The sequence below is a fragment of the Macaca mulatta genome, chromosome 10 (genome assembly GCF_049350105.2).
Source record: "Macaca mulatta isolate MMU2019108-1 chromosome 10, T2T-MMU8v2.0, whole genome shotgun sequence".
NCBI classification, from domain to species: domain Eukaryota; kingdom Metazoa; phylum Chordata; class Mammalia; order Primates; family Cercopithecidae; genus Macaca; species Macaca mulatta.
The window spans coordinates 91714338-91737177 of record NC_133415.1 but is presented as its reverse complement, the minus strand read 5'-3'; the positions used below and the strand labels follow the sequence as shown (position 1 = coordinate 91737177).

Genomic DNA, 22840 nt, shown 5'->3' with positions numbered 1-22840 from the left:
AGTGCCCAGGCAGGGCCTCAGCACAGTCACAGGACTGCAATTTTGGGGGGAAACACCAATTGATAGAATCAAAGAATCATGGCCAGGTGTGGTGGCTCACACCTATAATCCCAGCACTTTGGGAGGCCGAGATGGGTGGATCACCTGAGGTCGGGAGTCTGAGGCCAGCCTGGCCAACATGGTGAAACCGTCTCTACTAAAAATACAAAAATTAGCCGGGCGTGGTGGTGCATGCCTGTAATCCCAGCTACTTGGGAGGCTGAGGTAGAAGAATCGCTTGAACTCAGGTGGTGGAGGTTGCAGTGAGCCGAGTTCACGCCATTGCACTCCAGCCAGGGCAACAGAGCAAGACTCCGTCTCAGGTGATAAAACAACAACAACAACAACAAAATCAAATAATCACAAGAGCTGACAGCTAACACATTTTGGAAATGCTAACACATTTTGGACAACTAACACATTTTGGAAACATTCCTCTGTGCCAGGCACTGTGCTAAAGCAAGGCTTCATTTAGCTCTGGTACAACCCTTTTAAGTAGGTAGTATATTATTATTCTATTTAACCAAAAGAGAAACTGAGGCACAGAGAAATTGAATGGTTTGCCCAAGTTCACCCAGTAGGCAACAGAGCTAGGATTTGAGCCTAGATGGTCTCGCTCCAGAGCCCAGCATCTGAACCATGGACCCTGGTGACTCCTGAGTTGGACCACACAGGAAGCTCATATTCTGTCCCTGGTGGATCTTTAACCATCCCCATCCCCCAGAGTCACCTCCCACCTCTTCCCCATCAGTACCAGACTGATGTTCGGGCATGAATGGCTGGTGAGGTCAAGGAGCCAAGACCACAGTGCCCTTTGGGGACATCGCTTTAACCACCACTGCAGAGGTGGACCTTAGGGTGACTCCAGCCTGGGTGTGTGTGGTTGGCAGTGGGGTTTATCCACACAATGTAATATGATCCAATCATAAAAGGAATAAAGTTCTGACACGTGCTACAACGTGGATGAACCCGAAAAACATTATGCCAAGTAAAAGAAGCCAGACACGAAAAGTCACATATTATATGAAATATCCAGAACAGATAAATCCATAGAGACAGAAAGTAGATTAGCGGTTGCCAGGGGTTAGGGGGAAGAGGAAACTGGAGAGTGACTGCTAATGAGTCCAGGGTTTCCTTTTGGGACAATGAAAATGTTCTGGAACTAAGCGAAGGTGATGACTGCACAGCTTTGTGAAGGTACTTAAATGCCACTAAATCGTACACTTTTAAATGGTTAATTTTGTGTTTTGTGAATTTTACCTCAATTTAAAAGAAAACACCAGTACTGTGTGCACTGCAGGGCGCCTCTGCTCCACAGCGTGTGCCTGATTCCTGGCATCACCAGACAGAGGCTGAGCTCCAGGCCCAGGAGGCCCACCCTCCATCCCAGGCTGTCTCCTGCATGGCAGGCTGTATCCCCTCCGTGGGAAAAAGACGTGCCTTGCCTCACACCCCAGACATCCATGGTGCAAGAAAAAGCAAGCGGCCTTCTTTGGGTCTGTTTCCAATGGGCTAACCACAAGAGTGCTGGCGAGATAACAGGCAGCTGCTATGGGACACTAACCGCATGTCAACACACCTTCCAGGACATTCTATGTCATCCACATCACAAAGGAAGCTGTTGCTGTGCCCCGTTCTACAGATGAGGGAAAGAGACTCAGAGAAATTAGGTCAGTTGCTGAAGGTCATGCAGCAAGTCTGGGTAGAACCCAGAGGTGCCCCTTCTTCCCGCTGCACACACTCAGCCCACAGAGGACAGCAAACCCGGGATTTAGGAGCTATTCTATTCCCTGGGGGCCCGTTGCCTAAGTGATTATCCTCCCTCTGAAACCAGAAGCAGAAATCAAACCTCTCAAATTTTTATTTATTTTTTAATTTTTTTTTTCTCCAAGATGGAGTCTCATGCTGTCGCTCAGGCTGGAGTGCAGTGGCGCGATCTCGCCTTACTGCAACCTCTTCCTCCTGGGTTCAAGCAGTTCTCCTGCTCCAGCCTCCCAAGTAGCTGAGATTACTGGCGCACACCACCATGCCTGGCTAATTTTTGTATTTTTAGTAGAGACGGGGTTTCACCATGTTGGCCAGGTTGGTCTCGAACTCCTAACCTCGTGATCTGCCCAACTCGGCCTCCCAAAGTGCTGGGATTACAGGTGTGAGACATCGCCCCTGGCCACTTTTCGAGTTTTTAAAGCCCAGATGATGAGTTGTGCCCTCAAAACAGAGGCAGGCTCTGCAGGGGTAGCTGAGATTACAACAGAAGCAGGAGACCCGGAGGTAGGAATCCGGCCCTGCCACCTATTGCCGTGGGAACATTCAGTAAGTGGCAACTCCTCTGCACCTCAGTCTCCTTATCTGTGAAGTGGAGCCCACCTGTGCAGAATGTGAGTGAAAGGTGGACCAGGCGACGCATCTAAAGAATGCAGCAGTGTACGTGGCACAGGGTAGTTGCCCTGTGCAAGTCAGAGGTCTGTGTGCCAGGACACAGACGGAGGGGCCCAAGGAGGCAGAGTATGAAGAATGAAGCCTCTACTTCTCCTTCCATTTCCCTCAGTCTGGGCCCCAGGATCATCTCACACTTGAGCCTGGATATGGGTAGAGTTTGCCTTGTACTCCAAACCAGAAACTCGGGCCCTTCTGAATTCCAGCCTGGCTAAGGGGACAGAGCCCAAGAGACAGATAGCCCCAGAGAACCAGTGCTGAGGCCACCGGCATGATTCCAGGCCAACCCAGCCCATTTAGTGGTGTTTTCCCAGCCAGAAGGAGGCCATGCTAATTAAGTGGAAACTGGCGGTCTGCAAATCGATTTCTGCAGCTCCAGCTCCAGGAGGGGCCAGGCACTCTCAAACTGGGTCAGAAACATGTTAGTCCCGTAGTGTCACCCAGAAACACCCACTTCTTGTCTGCCTCTCAGAGCCTGGCTCTCTGCTGGTATGTAGGCCCCACACCCTCTGCAACCAAGTCCTGGCAGATCCCTTTGTGACAGGTGGGGGGCTCCGGTGGTCTTTCTGGGTGAATGAGGTCCTGTGACTCCCTCTGTTATACACGCAGTCCGACCTCTGGTTGCAGTAGGGGGCAGCTTACGGTGGTGGTTCAATCCTAGACCACCACTGCTTGAGTGCAGATTCCAGGTCTGCTAACTAGCTCTGTGACTCTGGCTATGTTACTTCACCTTTTCCGTGCTTCTGTTTCCACAACTGCAAAAATGGGGTAATGAAAGGACCTCCCAAAAGGTTGCTGTGAGAATCAAATGGGTGAATATTTAGGAAGCAATTTAAGTCAGTGGCACTAGCAAGTGCTAGTAAGTGTCTCTTCCTCTCCCTAACTTCTCATTTTTAAATAGCTTTATGGAGACATAATTCATATGCCATACAACTCGCCTATTAAAAATGTACATTTCAGTTTTTAAAATTATATTTAAAGTTGTACAATCATCACCACAATCAGTTTTAGAACATCTGAACACCCCAAAAAGAAACCCCATACCCTTGGCCGGGCGTGGTGGCTCATGCCTGTAATTCCAGCACTTTGGGAGGCCGAGACAGGCGGATCATGAGATCAGGAGATCGAGAGACCATCCTGGCTAACACAGTGAAACCCCGTCTCTACTAAAAATACAAAAAAATTAGCTGGGCGTGGTGGTGGGCACCTGTTGTCCCAGCTACTCGGGAGGCTGAGGCAGGAGAATGGGGTGAACCCAGGAGGTGGAGCTTGCAGGGAGCCAAGATTGCGCCACTGCACTCCAGCCTGGGCGACAGAGCGAGACTTGTCTCAAAAAAAAAAAAAAAAAAGAAACCCTATACCCATTAGCAGTCATTCCTCATTCCCCACCACACCCCAAACCCTAGGTAACTCCTAATCTACTTTCTGTCTCTATAGATTTATCTATTCTGGACATTTCACACCAGTGGAGTTCTGGAACACGTGGCCTTTTGTGTCTGGCTTCTTTCACTTAACATAGTGTTTTCAAGGTTCATCCGTGGTATAGCATATGTCTGTCCTTCATTTCTTTTTATGGCAGAATGAGATTCCTTTGTATGGCTAGACCGCATTCCATGTATCCCCTCATCAGTTGATGGACATTTGGGTTGTTTCCACTTTGGGGTGATTGTGAGAAATGTGGCTATGAACATTTGTAGACAAGTGTTTATGTAGACATATGTCATTTCTCTTGGGGGAATATATCTAGGAATAGCGCTGCTGGGCTTTTGTGCACACTTTCATTAAACAGAAAACTTTCATCTCATCTGGGTCCCCCAGCAGAAAAGATGAGAATTAACCTCTATTGAGGACCTACATATTCCAGTCACTGTTCTAGGATGACATCCACAGGTTCATTTAATTCTCACAATTCCCTTGAGGTGGCTGTTACTGTGACCGTCACTGTCTAGATGAAAAACCTGGGGTGCAGATAGGCAAAGCGACTGGCCCAAGATCACACTGCTGCTATCTAGAGGAGCCAGAACAGGAACCTGGAAAGGGCCTGGTCCTTCCCATCATCCAGGCCAGAGTAAAAGGAGGCAGATGGTGTGGGCTCAGGCTATGGGGAGACAGACATGGAAACGTGGAAAGTTTTCATTTCCATTACCCCTCACTTCGGCCTAGTGGAGCGGTCCTGGACTCTGCAGGAGCTCAGTCACGCAGGGAGTTAAACCTGTCAGCAGGGATCTTTGAGCCACAGCAGCATGAAACCAGCCAAGTTCATGCTTCACAGATGCGAGGGGAAGTACGAGGTGCATCAGGTCTCTGCGGTCAGACCAGGATTATCTGAGCCCCAGGAAGTTGCCTTCTGGGAACGTCCCCATTTCCACATTTTTTTTTTGTGTTTTGTGCTGTGGTTTGTAAGCACCAGAGGCAATTTGCATCCAGGGAGGCAGGCTGACTCTTGGGTGGTGGGCTTCCTAGAGTCACCATGGTTCAGAAGCTTCAGTTCTGGGCTGGGAGAGCCGACAAATGCTCTCTCTGCTTCATGACCCAGCACCACGGTAGTCTCTAAGCATCAGGGAACTAAGTAGGGGGACCACTGTATCTACTCATCTTGAAGCCCACTCCTTCCTATAGACCAGAATGTTCTCGTCCACCATCCACACACCCTCTTTCGAACATCAGAACACCCAGGAAGCTGAATTGGTGACAAGCAGTGGCTGGGTGAGCCAGGAAGCAGGGCAGAGATCAGACACCCTCCAAAGGCCGTAACTCATGGAATCAGGGGTGGGCAGGAGAGCAGGGAAGGAACCCCCAAGAGCTCCAAGATCTTGCTTTTGTACTCCCCACCCTAGGGCAGGCCACAGCCACCCTTGTGGCCATGCTCTCCCTCCTGAACACTCTTCTTCATCCCATTCCTCATTTCCTCAAGGACCTGCTTATTCCTGACTGACTCTGGGTTCCTCGGGATGATGAGCCCCATCCATTATGTCAGGAATTTTCTGGACAAAGGGTCAGACAGTGATTTTATTTCTGAGTTTTTGGGACTCTTCACTTTACCTCTAGCTACTAGCTATATTCTGTCTACATTTGCTTTCATATCTTCCTTTTAGTTTTTAGGTGGTAGGGTTGTGTCAGGGGCATTCATTTAACATCGAGTCAAAATTCAACTTGAGCACTTGGAGCTGTGAGACCTGAGCAAGTCTCTGAACCTCCCTGCACCTCAGTTTCCTCTTCCACAAAATAGGTATATAATAGTATCCTCTGCCTTATAGTTTCTGCCTTATATCATTTTCATGGCACCCAGCTCAGTTCGACATTCACTATGCTAACATTGCCTTTGTCTCTTCTGAACATAGCAATGAGGACTGGCTCAGGGTCACTGGTCACCTGGCATTAACTGTCCCCTCCTCATAACTTTTCTTGGTGCTTCAGGAAGCCAGCCCAGCATGCCCTGCCCCTAGAGAGAAGGAAAGAAAACAGGCATGGGAGGCAACAAGGCTGGGGGGCCCTACACAGCTGTAGGCTGGACTTGGGCCTGTTCTCCAAGGAGACTGAGCTTGGTCAGGGCTGGTGTCAGCCTCCTAAGAGTCCAGTAAGAGATCAAAAGCAAAAGAAGAACTGCAGGCCAGGCATGGTGGCTCACGCCTGTAATCCCAGCACTTTGGGAGGCCGAGGTGGGTGGATCACAAGGTGAGGAGTTTGAGACCACCCTGGCCAAGATGGTGAAACCCTGTCTCTACTAAAAATACAAAAATTAGCCGGGCGCAGTGGCAGGCTCCTGTAATCCCAGCTACTTGGCAGGAGAATCACTTGAACCCAGGAGGCAAAGGTTGCAGTGAGCCAAGATTGCGCCACTGCACTCTAGTCTGGGTGACAGAGCAAGACTCCATCTAAAAAAAAAAAGAAGAAGAAGAAGAAGAAGAACTGCGGCAGGCCAGGGGCCACCATCCGGATTCTCAAGTGGCAACAGGAGATTGATGCAGGCTGGCTGAAGGTTGGGGGTGAGAAGATATCCCATCCCAGGGTGAAAACTGACAGGTCAGGGCCCTATTATAACCATGCTGAGATTCTTCAAGCCAAATGTTTTAAAAGCTGAATGGTGACCCTGAGGCAGAGCCTAGCCCTCCAGGTGGAGCCATCACTTTGGAGGGACACAAGAGTCTTGGCTCTCCCAGGCATCTTATAGACAAGGACATCTCATCGCAAGATCAAATATATCTCCCTCAGTGGGAAGGGGTCTCGCCCTCTTCTAGGGCCTGCCCAGGTCAGAACGGGCTCAAATACCAAGTTGAGCTTTGGCCTGCAGCTGTGCAGCACTGGGACAGGCGGGGGCCAACATCCCACCAGGTAGCTCTGGTTATTCCCATTTTACAGAGGGGACAGTTGAGACTCAGAGAGGTTGAGTGACTTTCCTCAGGGTCACACAGCAGGTGTGTCATAGAACTGGGGCTGGAATCCAGGCCCAGCTGCTTCTGAACTGCATGTTTCTCCACTCATGCTGCCTGTATGTCTGTACATGGTGCAGGGCATAAAAGGGGAGCGTAAGAGACTGAAGAGGACCCAGGGAAGGGGGAGGATCAGGGAAGATGGGCACAGGACCTGAGGAAAACACCAATCCTCCCAGTGGGAGGAAGGGCATGAGTAACAGTGTGCAAATGGGACCTGCAGGGGACCCCTGGGAGCACTGGGAAACAAGTTAGCATGGAAGACCCTGGAAGCCACTTTAAGGAGTATGAAATATGAGCTAAAGGAAACCAGTATATAAAGCAAAAGTTCTTCCACCTTACTCAAAACCTAGGTACAGCCTGCCAACCAGGCTGACTAGCTCATAGTAGATGCACAGAAAATTGCTGGCTGCTGGGAGAGACTCTGCTGAGTGTTCGCTAGACTTTGCTTCCTTATCCTCCTGGGCACAAAGCTAGATGCTGCATGTTCCAGTCTCCCTTGCAAAGGTGTGACCACAGTCTGGGTTCCGGTCAGTGGAATGTGGGCAGAACTTGCCACTTCCAGATGTGGCCTGCAGATCCCTCCCCTGCAATCCCCACCTCCAACCTGAATGAGGGGACTCTGAGGATCCAGGGCTATACTGCCCCATATGGTGACCATGAGCCATGTGTGGCCATGACACTTGAAATGTGGCTAATCTGAATCAACACAAGATGCATCAATTTCAGATTTCAAAAACATACAAAAAGGCCAGGCACAGTAGCTCACACCTGTAGTCCTAGCACCATGGGAGGCCGAGGTGGGAGGATCACCTGAGGTCAGAAGTTTGAGACCAGCCTGACCAACATGGTGAAATCCCGTCTCTACTAAAAATACAAAATTAGCCTGCCATGGTGGCGCATGCCTGTACTCACAGCTGCTCGAGACACTGAGTCAGGAGAGTCACTTGAACCCGGAGAGTGGAGGTTGCAGTGAGCTTAGATCGCATCATTGCACTCCAACCTGGGTGACAAGAGTGAAACTCCGTCTCTAAATAAATAAATAAATGTAAAAAATATGAGAAAACCAGAATGTAAAATATCTCATTAATAGGTTTTATATTTTTTGCATGTTGAAATGATATTTTGGATATATTGGATTAAATAAAATATATTATTAAAATTAATTTCACCTGTTTTTTTTTTAACCTTTTAAAAATGTAGCTACTAGTGCATTTAAGAATTACTAGCCAGGCACAGTGGCTCATGCCTATAACCTCAACACCTTGTGAGGTTGAGGTGGTAGGACTGCTTGAGGCCAGGAGTTCAAGCCAGTCTGGGCAACATATCAAGACCCTGTCTCTACAAAAATTTGAATATCAGCCAGGTGTGGTGGCATGTACCTGTAGTCCTAGCTACTTGGGAGGTTGAGGTGGGAAGACAGCTTGAGGCCAGGGGTCTGAGGCTGCAATGAGCCATGATTTTGCCACTGCATCCCAGGCTGGGCAACGGAGCAAGAACCTGGCTCTAAATAAATAAATAAAGTTACATATGTGGCTTGAATTTTTTTTCTATTGGACAGCTCTGATCTAGAGGGCAGAGCCATAGGATGGAAGGAGCTTGGGTATGGGGTCACTGTGTTGAAGAGAGCTGCCTAAGAGGGATTTTTGCACAGAGTTGCAACCATCACCACAATGGTGCACCACAACGGTTCACAGAGTTGTGCAACCATCACCACAATCAATTTCAGAACATTTCATACACACCCCCTCCCCAGAAAAAAAGGAACCCACACTAGCAGTCACTCCCCATTCCCCACCCACAGGCTGAAGTAGGCATGAATACCCGTGCTGGGCTGTCACATGAACAAGAGATAAACTTCAAAATGCTGTAGCAGGTAGCCTCCCGTGGCGGTTTAAAGACAGCCCCAACTGTGACCATCAAACTCCTGCCAGCAGAAGGTGAGGTCTTCATCCCTTCCACTTAAGTCGGGGTCAGCTTGATAGCTGTTCCAAGGTCTTAAGATCCTGCAACATTTGCTCTTGGAGCTCTGAGCCATCATCTAAGAAGTCTGACTCTGCCAAGGCCACCATGGTAGAGAGACCCCGAGACAATAGGATGACTGTTTCAGTCATTGTAGCTGAGGCTCTGGACGTTGTGGAGCAGAGACAAATTTTCCCCTGTATGCTCCATCTGAACCCCTGACCCACGTGAGATCATTTAAGCAGCTAAATTTTAGAATGGTTTTTTTATGTAACGATAGAGAACCAGGACACCTCCCTAATAATGCAGGTTCCTTCTACATCCCTACTTACTTAAGTTCCTGGGCACCTCTCTGGGTAGCATCAGGGATTTGGTAAACAAGCCCACTGCCCTCTCCAGAGTTTTATGGGTCTGAATCATATCCCCTTCCTCCAATCTCATTGCCAGAAGAGCATGGCAGCCACTAGGTACATTCATTTATTAATATTTACCCAATACATCAGGTTTGGCCCTTTCCTCTGCCTCTTTTCTTTTCCTTTCCACCAGGAAGTTTTCAAAGACCAGGGTTTTCCCCCACAAAATGATATGTCCTATGTTCTGCCAGGATCTGAAGACCCCATAGCTCTTCCAATCAGCAGTAAACTTTGCTTCAATGCAGCCAGGTCTTGGGAATGGGCTTCTAGCTTTTTGAGGCCATTGTGTCCACCCCAAGCCTTCCAGAGAATCCCTCATCAGTTTCTCCAGCATCACAGAGAAGCCCAGGGATATCAAAGAAGCCAGCTCTCTTGCCCAGCCTCAGAAAGTGCCTGCTATAGACTACACTGTGTTCCCTGCAAATTCATACATCGAAGTCCTATCCCCAGTGCGATGGAATTTGGAGATGGGACTTTTGGGAGATACTTTTAGATAAGGTCATGATGGTGGGGCCCCCATGATGGGATTAGTGTCCTTAAAAGAGATGCCAGAGAGTCTCTCTTACCCCAAACCACCACCAGGTGAGGAAACAGTGAGAAGGTGGAAAGCCAGGAAGAGAGCCCTCATGAGAAACCAGCCATTCTGGCACCTTGATCTTGGATTTCTGGCTTCCAGAACTGTAAGGAAATACATTTGTATTGTTTACGTCACCCAGTCTATAATATTTTTTTCTGGCCACCTGAGATGAGATAGTGTCGTAGTGCCCAACTGAGGTTCTCAAGCCATGTCTGCCAAGAAAGACCGGTGGGCTCAAACCATCTGGGGGATTTTTGACCACATCAGCTGTGTCCTGAGAGATACTTGGGTCAATGCAACCATCAGTCACTGAGTGCCATGAGTCAGAAGCTTCTTATTAACCAGAGCACACCAAGACTGGAATATACTTGCCAAAAATGGAGCTTTAAGAAATCTACAGAGTTGTGTGGGCTTTAAATATATATTTTCAGCTGCAGAGACAAAGATGGTGTATTTGACATGTCCCCAAACCTACCTACCAATCTATCTATATAAAATTCAACCCTCTTCCATTAATTAGTGCTTAACCTTAAGCTCCTTTTAGTGCAAAACAATTTTACCAATCAAGAACCTCCTGGAGTGGATGGCCTATCTTGGAGCCAGCAGCTTATTAAATGAGGAACCACATCACCAATGACAATGCGACTGCACTGCTTCCATTAAATAAGGAATACAGTTAGGCTCTTCAGGATCCAAACATGAATTTTTTTAATTAAAAAATTACAAAGCCTGGAATTATACAACATGTTCCAAGTACCTAGATGACCCTTGACATGGCATCTGTCCCAAGACATGCCGGAAAGGATGGCTGTCAGACAGAGGAGAGAAGAAGAAACTTCCTAAACCCAGGAGCCTTCCGTTTCTTTGTCTCATTCTATGTAGATAATGGAAATTCACCGTGGACTATAAATGTCTCAGTGCAAACGAGGTCTGATTGCCAGTGGTGGGTGCACCCTGGGGAAGACTGATTCTAAACTGTGACTTTATCCAACAGACCTCATGGGCAATGGGTTTGGAAAAGGGCAGACGGGTGGCCATGCCCACTGTACGTAGGGACCATGAGCATTTGAATTGTTTCTCAGGCTCCTTACCCAACCAGTACACCCTACCTGAGCTTTGACTCCCAGCCCAGACCTTGCTAAGTGCTATTAAATAGTGAATGGGTAGGGGTGAGCTTTTGAAGGAGAAATGCTCCATGTAGAAGTAACCATGATTGTGGCATAAGGCTTAGAGGACAGATTCTGAAGTCAGACAGTCCTGGCTTCTTCCATAAGCAAGTTGTTAGACTTTTTAAGCCTCAGTTTATCCACCTGTAAGATGGAGTTACTAATGGTTCCTATTTTGTAGAGTTGTTGAGAGGATGCAATGAGTTGATGCATAGAAAGATTTTTAGCACAATGCCTGGTACTTAAGTTGTCCAATAAAAAACTGGTTTAGAGAAGGATGAAGGTGATGATGGGGAAATTGGGGGCTCAGGTGTGAGTTGTGCCAGGACCTCTGGCAGGCAACCTCACCCATCCTTTGAGGAGCTGAGAGAAGAGAGAGTCCCTCCTTCAAGGAAATAAACTCACCACATCTACCTGCTACTGCTACAACCTGAGCCTCACTCCCAGAGAGCTTCACCCCAACAGTTTACAACAGCCCAGATTCCAGCTAACTGGTACAGACTTAGGCTGAGTTTACTTCTCACCAGCAAGACCTAAGGAAGTGGCAAAATGAAGGCAACTGGAACAGAGCAGAGTAGCCTCTACCCCAGGTCTGGGGCTGTCTTCTGTTGCCCCACTGCAGTAACTCCCACTTTGTACCTGGCCTTCATCAAGTTACTCTCCCATTCTCCAGCTACTTTGCCTTATTGCCTGGTTACTCCCTCTCACCCCAGCTACTTCCCATCACCTTACCTGCCTCTTCATTATCCAATTCTCTGTCACCTACTCAGATGCTCCCTCATTACCCAGCTACTTTGCCACCCCCAGCTTGTTATCATATCTGGAGTTATTATCCTCTAATTTAACATCAGTTTGGAACAATCAAGGGAATCCTAGTTTCAGCCAGGGCAAGTCTATCCTGGTCTCTCCTCCTCCTCCTCCTCTTCCTCCTCCTCTCTTCCTCCTCCTCCTCCTCCTCCTTCTTCTTCTTCTCTCTCTCTCTCTCTCTCCATATGTATATATATGTAGGAAACTGTCACTTCCTGGACCAAGCAGCTGGTATTTACAGATGGGATGTCCTGCCTATTATCTTTGAGGCCTTTAGTCTGGGCTGCAGGGAGTGGGACGGCAGAGCTCACATGGTACACAACTTGGAGCACTGCCAGGAGTCTCAGCCACAATGGGGGCACCCCACTGGGTGGGTAGCACGGCCCTGTTGCAGCTCTCCTGGCTCCAAGTGTGCTGCTCAGGCAGGGGGCTCCTCCCCTTCACCAGGGCCCTGCCCTTAACCAGCCCTGCGGTTCAGGATGTTTTCTCCTGAAAGCTGGGAGAGCTTCATTATGGATCTGATTAAATCATAAGGAATCTCATCCTAAGCTTGCCAGAAAACAAGTTATTTTCAGCGTCCGTGGGCAGCAAATGGAGAAGAAAGTCATGAGCCGGAAGGAATGACTATATAGAAACCGAGCCCATTCAGGGGAAGGTTGGCCACCATGTCTCCTTGACAAAATGTTAGGTGCCAAGTAACTTGGGAGAAGTTTTGTGGAGTATCCTAGGGATTTTTGTCTTTTGTTTTTTGTTTTTAATAACAAGGGAACAGATTGCATTAATTCCAAAAGGTTAGAGAAAGTAATTTAAAGAAGTTAATTAGCATCCCTCCAAAGAACTTTTGCTTTTAAGATGAGTTTTAGACATTCAAATGGCTCAAGTCAACCAAAACAGATATTCATGGCCATGTTCAGAGATGACACATGGGAACCAGGAAAAGCCAGGCACCATTAGGTCTATGATCTCAGAAGTTCTTCAGGGGGCAGGTCCTTTTCTTTTAGAGACTCTGCAAGGGCTCTCTATTGCAAGCAGGCTTTAAATCACATATTATGTGGGGTGGCCAAAGCCTTTCACTTCCCACTGGCTTCCATTGAAAATAGATACAAAATGTGCTGATTCATTCATACTAAAGTGTAAATGACTACAATAAGAATACTCTTATGTAACTGACTGATAGAAGGCTGCCACTGAGTAAACAGAGACAGAGAAAATGGGAGTAGTTTTGGCAATGTGGGGAGCAGAAGAATTAGAAAGAAAAGGAAGAGATGTTAACCTTGCCTCTGGCTTGCTGTAACTGAGGCTACTGGCAGATGATAGTAACAACTACACTGACCATGTCCACTATCCATCGTTTATTTCTATGAATCTTCATGGTGAGCCACTCCCCTCCCTTCCCTGCATCATTCTCTCCACTTTACAGATGAGGAATCTGAGTCCAAAAGAGGTTAAGTAACTTGCTCAGGGTCACAAAATAGAGATTAAAAATTAGTTTTGTCTGACTCCATGTTCTTAACCTTCAAGGTCCACTGCATCTCGGCAGAGCTTCCCAAGCTTTCCACTGCAGGCCTCTTTATATTCAATTGCACCCATGTCATCCACATTTTGAAAGATTTTATTACTGAGCACACTGCATTTGTGAACTAATAATTTCTTCCATCTGGCTGATGATTATTTTTCTATTCCTGTTTCTGTTACAACATCAATCCAGACTTTAACCCCAATTATTGAAGGTTCAACATAATATTATAAAATCACATAAATCACTGTTGTGTCTACGCAGCTAATAGGCTAATAAAATTAAATCAGCATATGCGCCATTGCCTAGTGCTGAATTCTGAATGCCACATGGTTTTAGAGTCAATGCCAACTAAATACTAGGCATTCTCAACCCAAAGTCCAGGGTTCCCAGAGAGAGGCAGGGTTTGGTCCACCCCATACATCTCAGACATTCCAGGGACATCAATAGCCAATTACAGTGTCTGAACAACATGACATGTCCAGGGTTATCACATCGAGTTGCTAGAATTCAGATCTAAAGCAAAGCAAAGTCTAGAATGTGTGGTAGATTATAACAATGGCCCCCGATGAACTATGCCTTTCAGTACCCAAGAACTTGTATAGACTTTTCCCACACTGAGTCTGAGCTTGGTCATGTGATCCATTTTAGCCAATGAGACATGAGCAAACACGATGCAGGCAAAGGCTGGATAAATACTTGTGCATTGGAGCTTACCTGCTTGGAACCCTGAGACCATCGTGCTGGATAAAGGACCACATGTAGAGAGAGGCCAGGTCATCCCAGCTGAGCCCCAGACACTGGTTGACCGAGCAGCTATCTGTAGCCTCATGAGTGAGCCCAGGAAGAACCAGCAGAAGAACTGCCCAGGCAAGACCAGCAGAAAGAGTGCCCGGTCAAGCCAAAGAATCATTGAGAAATAAGAAGTTGTTGTTTCAGTCCACTAAGTGTTTCAAGAGTGGTTTGTAATGCAACAAAAGGCAAGTGATTACAGTCTAGCTCTTGACACTGATTCACCTGTTGGACTGCCACTACTACTTTTGTGGTGCCCAGGAAATGTGGGGTCCTGAAGTCAAAAAGCCTGTGTCCTGAGCTTCTCTTGAAAGATTGAAAACTCTATAACACCTCCATTGAGATTTGGGTTTCATTTAGCTTTTCCAGCATAACTGGCAGAGGGACAATTTCCCTCTCCCCTACTCAGCAGGTTTCTTGTATCTCCTTTCTTAGTCTTCACCTCTGCTCTGCATGCAACTTCCTCAGCCTAACATGGTAGACAAAGGATGAGGGCAGTGGGACCAGCTCTGTTTGTTGATACAAACATGGGATGGACATATTGGAAAATGTAATACTCTGAGAAGATTCTGGAACATTCCTGTTTTTCAAACCCCAGCGTTCCTCCACGTGATGCTTCAGCTTTGGCGATTGTTGAGAGAAGGGCCTGAAATCCATGCATACAAACAGCCTCATGAGTTTCTTTGACAGAAATACTGACCATTTTCTCACTCCATTAGAAAGGAAACAGTGGGGCAGGACACGGTGGTTCATGTAATTCCAGCACTTTGGGTGTAATTCCACTTTGGTGCTGTAATTCCAGAACTTTGGGAGGCTGAGGGGAATGGATCACCTGAGGTCAGGAGTTTGAGACCAGCCTGGTCAACATGGTGAAACACTGTCTCTACTAAAACTACAAAAATTATCTGGGTGTGGTGGTTGGCACCTGTAATCCCAGCTACTCAGGAGACTGAGACAGGAAAATCACTTGAACCTGAGAGGCAGAGGTTGCAGTGAGCCGAGATCATGCCACTGCACTCCAGCCTTGGCAACAGAGCGAGACTCTGTCCCCCCACACCCCCACCCCAACAACAACAAAAAGGAAACAGTGGTCCCTAGAAGCCAAGCAAGAATCAATCATGCCAGCAATGGCTCATCTATCTTCTCAATGGGTTCACTACACTGAGAAATTTCAAAGATAGAAAATGTCTAGACTCCATTGAGCATCTGACAAGCCTCTCATATATCTCCTTATTAACACCCTGCAGAAATACTGGTTGAGTGTCATTGTGGTTTGATTTGAGGGAGGTTCCAAGGGAGTTCCAATTGGTTAAATATCCCCAAGATCCCTAGGATGGTATCACCTTGGTGATCAACCATGGTTGACCAGCCTACCAACGGCAGTTTCTTCTCCCAAGAGCAGTCTCATACTATCCAAGTTTATGAGGTTGCTGCATAAAAACACAATGCCAGGATCACAGGAGAATAATTGCTTTGCATGTATGAAATTCAGTTAAGCGTGGTCAACTCATTTTGTGCTTGTAGGCAGACCTGGCTGGGATGCCAAATTATAATCAGAAGGTTGTAAGGAAGTACATAATCATCATGTTTAATGATTACGCCAAGATCACCAAGATGGGTTGAAGTCCCCTTTTTCCATAATCAGATTGTCCTTAGCAATGGGATGATAATCGTCAAAGTTGTTGCTCACAGTGTCCTCTCCCCTGAATTATATTTAAATAGAATTGTTCATAAATGATCTCCTAGCCCCCTTTTTCTGGCATCTGTTCTTGACAACACTTTCTTTTTTGTTTTTTCCCCAGATACAGGGCCTTGCTCTGTCACCCAGGCTGGAGTACAGTGGCACAATTGTGACTGACTGCAGCCTTGCCCACATGGGCTTAAGCAATTCTCCTGCCTCAGCCTCCCAAGCAACTAAGACTACAGGCCCACACCACCATGCGTGGCTTTTTATTTATTTATTTTATTTTATTTTATTTTATTTTGGTAGAGATACAGTCTCACTATGCTGCCCAGGCTGGTCTCGAACTCTTGGCCTCAAGTGATCCTCCTGTCTTGGCCTCCCAAAGTGCTGGGATTACAGGTGTGAGCCACCATGCCCCGCAAGGCCTTCTTTATAATAACACCATCCATTGTTAAGCATGTTAATACTATACTCTCTTCACAATGACTTTGCTAGACTCTGAGCTCCAAGGTGGCCTGGCCCATTTTGTTTTGTTCACTACTGAACCACCAATGCCAGCCTGATGATGTCCAGACTATGTTCCATAAATGTCTGTGCATGAATAGCTACTCTGATCCATCACATTTTGTTGTAATTTAACCCTCAGAGAGAAATAGTCTTCCAAGTTTTGTAGGAAAAGATGGCTTTTTTCTAGAGACAGAGTCTCACTCTGTCACCCAGGCTGCAGTGCAGTGGTGCAATCTCAACTCACTGCAATATCCGCCTCCTGTATTCAAGCAATTCTCCTGCCTCAGCCTCCTGAGTAGCTGGGATTACAGGCATGTGCCACCACGCCCAGCTAATTTTTATATTTTTAGTAGAGACTGGGTTTTGCCATGTTGGCCAGGCTGGTCTTGAACTCCTGACCTCTGGTGATCTGCCCACCTTGGCCTCCCAAAGTATTGGGATTACAGGCGTGAGCCACCACGCCCAGCCAGCTCTTTTTTTTTTTTTTTAATTGTAGAGACTCCTGCTACTGTTCCCACATACCAACTGCAAATAACAATGTAGTTAAGTTCATTTCAGTTGCACAACTATTCCCAATGTTTAATAGTTGACTTTGATACATTAATCTGAAAAAGGTCTCCAGGGGTGTGGCCCCAGGCAGCATCTCTACCCATGACCTATTCAACATTTTTTTTTTTTTTTGAGATGGAGTCTTGCTCTATTGCCCAGGCTACAGTGCAGTGGCATGATCTCGGGTCACTGCAACTTCCACCTCCCATGTTCAAGCAATTCTCCTGCCTTAGCCTCCCGAGTACCTGGGACTACAGGTGCCCATCACCACACCTGGCTATTTTTTGTATTTTTTAGTAGAGACAGAGTTTCCACATGTTGGCCAGGCTGGTCTCAAACTGCTGACCTCAGGTGATCCACCCACCTCAGCCTCCCAAAATGCTGGTATTAACAAGTGTGAGCCACCGTGCCAGGCCCTATTCAATATTTTTATCAGGGATTTAGATAATGGCCTATGACTATGTTTCTGAGTCAGCAGCCTCTAGCCTAGCACAGTTGGCTAATTACATTATTTCTAACTAAATACAATCAAAACTTTAGCAGCTATCGTATTGGACAACACATTTCCATCATCAAAAAAAAATTCTATTGGACAATTCTGGTCTAGAAGGCAAATCCTTATTGCAATTATGAATGATATGGAGTAGAAACTGCTGGTGAATATTTCATTTGAGGTGAATATATTTAATCATGGCCTGACCAGCACCCATTCTCCCTCCTTCTGTAAAGAGCATCCCAATATTTTGGGGGGAGTGGGTAGGTACAATATAATCCCAAGTGTCAGTCCATGCGTTTGGGAGAAGTAGACTCCAGGAGTGGGCATGTGGCTCCAATCAGACCAATCATAGCATTGCTTCCCTGATCTAGCCATTGCAATTGACTCAGGAATTGACCTCATAGCCAATGAGGTTCCATTCTGGGACTTGTTGAGCCTGGGACACTTCTGGGAAAAGAAATTATTCTTATTGAGGTTGCCAAAAGGATTTAGGATATCTATTTCAAGCTGCTGATAGTCGTCTTCTCAGAGACATTTCTTGGTAGTCTCATGCATCCACATGTGCTTGAAGCTGTGCTATCTTTGAACTTCTCCACTACATGAACACTGTTTTGTTAACCTTGTTAGTGTGAGTTTTTGTCACTGGTGACACCAAAGTCCTAACGTATCATTCAAGAATCCAAAATTATCTGAACAGGTAGATAATCGGGCTCAAAACTCAACAAGATAAATGTAGAGATTGACCTCAATGTTAAAAATCAACTGTGAGTCCAGGAAGGCTTCTGGGGGTCCTGGTAATGTTCTGTTTCTTGATCTGAGTGCTGATTAGTTACACGGGTATGTTTAGCATATAAAAATCCAACCAGTTTTACCCTTTTCTGCCTGATGATTATGCTTCAACAACTAGTTTTTTTTTTTTTTTTTTTTTTTTAATCTGTATGGGGAAAATGTAGCTTCATTAAAGGGAAACTGACTTGGGGGTTTTGTTTTCTTATAAATTCAATATGAGTCAACAGCAGTTACCCAAAAAACTAATGGAAACTTGAGTCATACTAACAGGCAAAACCAACCAGAACGAGGAAAGTAACAGTTCCATTCACTCTAGAGTGAGCCAGATCAGACTTCAGGAAGAATGTAGACAAAGTAGAGCATGTTCACAAATCTCAAGGTCACATATCATAAAAGAATACTAAAAGGAACAGAAGTAGTTAGCCTGGAGAGAAGGGCAGAGAGGATAGAATCTGGATAGGACTCAGATCTCCTGGCTCACTGAAACACTGGAATGATTAGACAACCTTATCATCTGCAAATAATGTTCTTTCTATATAGAAACCCCCAAGATAACTTACTGAAAAATCGAGGCTAAGGTGAAAGCAGTAAATTGACTTGGTATAACATTAATGTTCAAAACCCAAAGCCCTCCTTTTAAGACATTAAACAGGACTTACATGAAAACAAAACAAAACAAACAAAAAACCCTACAGCTTTCCTAAAGGACAAGAAAGAATACATGTTTAACAGAGAAATGTGCCATTTGCATGCTTAGAAAAACAGCATGGTAAACGTATCAGTTTGGTCCAAATTAATTAATTATTTTAATTTTTAGAAAACTTTTAAGTTCGGGGTACAAGTGCAGGTGTGTTACATAGGTAAACTTGTGTCTTGGCAATGTGTTGTACAGATTATTTCATCCCCCAGGTATGAAGCCTAGCACCCATTAGTTATTTTTCCTGATCTCTTCCCTCCTCCCACAATCCACCATCTAACAGGGACCCAGTGTGTGTTGTTCCCCTCTATGTGTCCATGTGTTTTCATCATTTAGCTCCCACTTATAAGTGAGAACATGCTGTATTTGGTTTTCTGTCCCTGTGTTAGTTTGCTAAGGACAATAGCCTCCAGCTCCATCCATGTCCCTGCAAAGCTTTGGAGAAATCTATTTTTGAGGTTTGGAGGGAAAACTTGACCAAACAGTCCTAAATGTTATGTGAACAGCTGAAAATAACCAGGAACATTTTGAAAAAGAAGAATAATCTGAGGAAAAACTTGTTTCATCACATATTAAGCCACAATATAAATCTACAAGGATGAAAGCGGTATGTAACTGGCACCAAAATAGGTTGCTGGAACAGAATAGACAGGTTGAAGAGTTACCCTTCATTACAGATGAGGCTCTAGAGTACAAGGGTGGCCTCACAAACTCATGGGGAAGGAAGGGATATTGGGACAATTGATGATGCTTTGGAAACAAAATATAGACAGATTTTCATTTAGTACTCTACACTAAAATGGAGTCCAGAAATACTTTATTTAAATAAGGCCAAAAAACCCTAGAAGAAAACATAGGTTTAATATACATCACTAAATGAGGAAACATTTTAGTGCAAGAGCCCATAAACTATTTCTGTAAAGGGCCAGAGAGTAAATATTTTAATCTTTGCAGGCTATATGGTCGCTGTTACAACTCAACTCTGCCATTGTAATGCGAAAGCAGCCATAGATAATAGGTAAATGAATGGGCATGGCTGTGTTCCAATAAAACTTTATTTACAAAAACAGACAGTGGGAAGATTTGGACTTCAGGCCACACTTTTCTGGTCCCTGCTTTAAAGGGATAAAAACAAAAAATAAAATGATTTTTAAAAAAGAAATCAAGTATCATTAGGTTTGACAATATAAAAAATAAGAACTCCAAGGCATAAAAAAATTACTATACACAAAACGTTAAAGCAAAGACATACACACACTGCAGAAAATATATGAACCATACATGACAACAAAGGGTTGGCATCTCTCCCTCCAATGTCATTCTCCCCCTTTCTCGCCTTCTCCCTGTCTCCTCTCACACACACAAACATAAACGTACACAATCATTGAAACTAATAAGAAGCACACTAGTAGAAAAAAATCGACAAATAGTCTGGGTGTAGTGGCTCATGCCTGTAATCCCAGCACTTTGGGAGGCTGAGGCAGGCAGATCACCTGAGGTCAGGAGTTTGAGACCAGCCTGGCCAGCATGGTGAAACCCTATCTCTACTAAAAATACAAAAAGTATCCAGGTGTGGAGGTGGGTGCCTGTAATCTTAGCTACTCAGGAGGCTGAGACAGGAGAATTGCTTGAATCCAGGAGGCAGAGGTTACAGTGAGCCAAGATTGCACCACTGCACTCCAGCCTGGGGACAGAGGGAGACTCCATCTCAAAACAACAACAACAACAAAAAGACAAACAAACTAGACAACTCAAAGGAGAGAGATGATCAGTAAACTTATGAATAGGTATTCAACCTTAACTGTCTCAATTTTATGCAAATTAAGACAACGGGACTATTTTCCATATATCAAATATATCAGCAAAGGTGTGTTTTCAATGTCATCATCCAGCATTGATGTGGCAGGTAGTGATGAGGTGGGGAGACAGCAGGGATGGATGCACACAGCTGATGCAACCTCTCTGGTAGTCAAATTAGTGGTTTATTTCGAGACCTCAAAGCCAATGAACATCTAGGAATCTACCTAGTAAATAAACCTATGGCCAAATACTTTTTATTTTTATTTTATCTATTTAGTTTTTTGGAGACAGGGTCTCACTCTGTCACCTGGGCTGGAGTGCAGTGGCACAATCACGGCTTACTGCAGCCTCAACCTCCTGGGCTCGAGTTCCTCCCACCTCCACCCCACCAAGTTGCTAAGACCACAGGTACACATCACTACACCTGGGTAATTTTTAAAATTTTGTGTAGATACGGGATCTCACTATGTTGCCTAGGCTGGTCTTGAACTCCTGGGCTCAAGTGATCCTCCTGCCTTGGCCTCTCAAAGTGCTGGGATTCATAGGCATGAGCCACTGCACCCAGCCAACCAAATATTTTTATACATTGATATTCACCACGGCATAATTTATAGTAGCAAAAATTGGGAATGGCCTCAAAATACAATAATAAGGGAGTAGTTGCATAAATTATGGAACATCCAGACAGGATATATGAGGTCATCATTAGAAATCTCTTTTTCCAAAGACTGTATAAAGATAAGACAAAATATTCAACCCCTCAACAGCATTTGACTGAGCCGACAGTCCTTTCTTTCAGGCTTCTGAGATGCCACACTCTTCCTAGTTTTCTTTCTACCATCTGAGTAGATGACTCTGGTCTCCTTTGTTCTCTTCTTCTTGAGTCAACAGGCAGCTATTGAGGTGTCCCAGAGCTTTCTCTAGTGATCCCTTCTCTGCGATCCCTTCTCTGCTCCAACTACCCTTTCTTCCTAGATGACCTCATACTGTCCCACATTTTTGAAAAGACTGCACTCGTATCATGCTGATGACTTCCCAAATATTATAACCATCCCTCATATCTCCCCTGAGCTCCAGACTCACATATTCATCTGCCCTTTCAAGAACTCCATGTAGATGTTAAAAGGACATGTCAACTTGGACAGTCGTACAGAACTTGATTCTCTCCAAATCCCCTCCTCCCTCCTACTCCGATCTTCCCAGTCTCAGAATGTGGCACTGTTATCCACCTAGGTGTTCAAACCAAAAACCCAAGAGTCATCACTGAGTCCCTCCTCTGTCACTTGACACAGAAGCCCTGTGGGCTCTGCCTCCTGATTTCTGCATCATCCAGTGACCACCATAGGTTCTCACCACTGTGACGGCTTCTCATGAGCCTCCCTGCTCCCCTCACAGCCCCATGAAAATAGATTCCTACAGTCCACTCTGCACTCAGCAACTAGGAAAATCCATCCCTAATTCAATATCTATGTCTCATCATATGATTCCCCTTTCAAAACCACCAGTGGCTTTTCATCGAAATCAAATATACAGTTCCTACTCTAGTCTTCTAAGGTCAGTATGCTCTCCCCAACCACCTGCTCCCCCTACCCTTCCACCTCCCATCTTTCTCCTGTCTTCAAACACGCCAAGCCTATTCCCATCAGATATCCTTTGTACATTTCTCCCAGGCTCCTCCACATTCAGGTCCGAGCCCAAATCACCTCCTCAGACAGGCTCTCCACGATACCACAGCTCTAGCAAATGACTCATTTTGCTGAATTCACAAGTGATGTTAGGCTAAAAGTTGTTTTTACTTTTACATTTTTATGTATTTGTTTATTTATTTTTTAGGGACAGACTCTTCCTCTGTCACTTAGGCTGGAGTGTAGTGGCACCATCACAGCTCATTGCAGTCTTGAACTCCTGGGCTCAAGCCATCCTCCCACCTCAGGCTCCCAAAGCTCTGAGATGACAGGCATGGGCCACCATATTTGGCCCTAAAAGTTGTTTTTTAAATGTACACAAACTCACTCCTTGTTTGTGTGTAGATCCGAAGGGTTGAAGACAGCTGGGCTCACTCTCTGCCCCATCTGTTCTTCTAGATCTTCCCTTCTCCATGCCTGAGGAAGTCACCCGACTTGCACTACATCAAAGGCTTCCTTGCATTCTGCTTTCTGGTTAGGTTTGTCATTGAAAGC

The 22840-nt window shown here is 45.7% G+C and overlaps 1 protein-coding gene and 1 long non-coding RNA gene across 3 annotated transcripts in view; one reads left to right on the top strand and one right to left on the bottom strand.

Annotated features, from left to right (window-relative positions):
- Positions 1–22840, bottom strand: part of PPP1R16B (protein phosphatase 1 regulatory subunit 16B) — a 121293-nt gene that overhangs the window by 57908 nt on the left and 40545 nt on the right. The gene's annotated exons all lie outside the window — the stretch shown is intronic.
- Positions 361–22357, top strand: LOC144332166 (uncharacterized). Its single transcript, XR_013399949.1, has 3 exons — positions 361–1961; positions 3792–6240; positions 22103–22357. It is a non-coding gene; the product is annotated as an uncharacterized LOC144332166 (long non-coding RNA).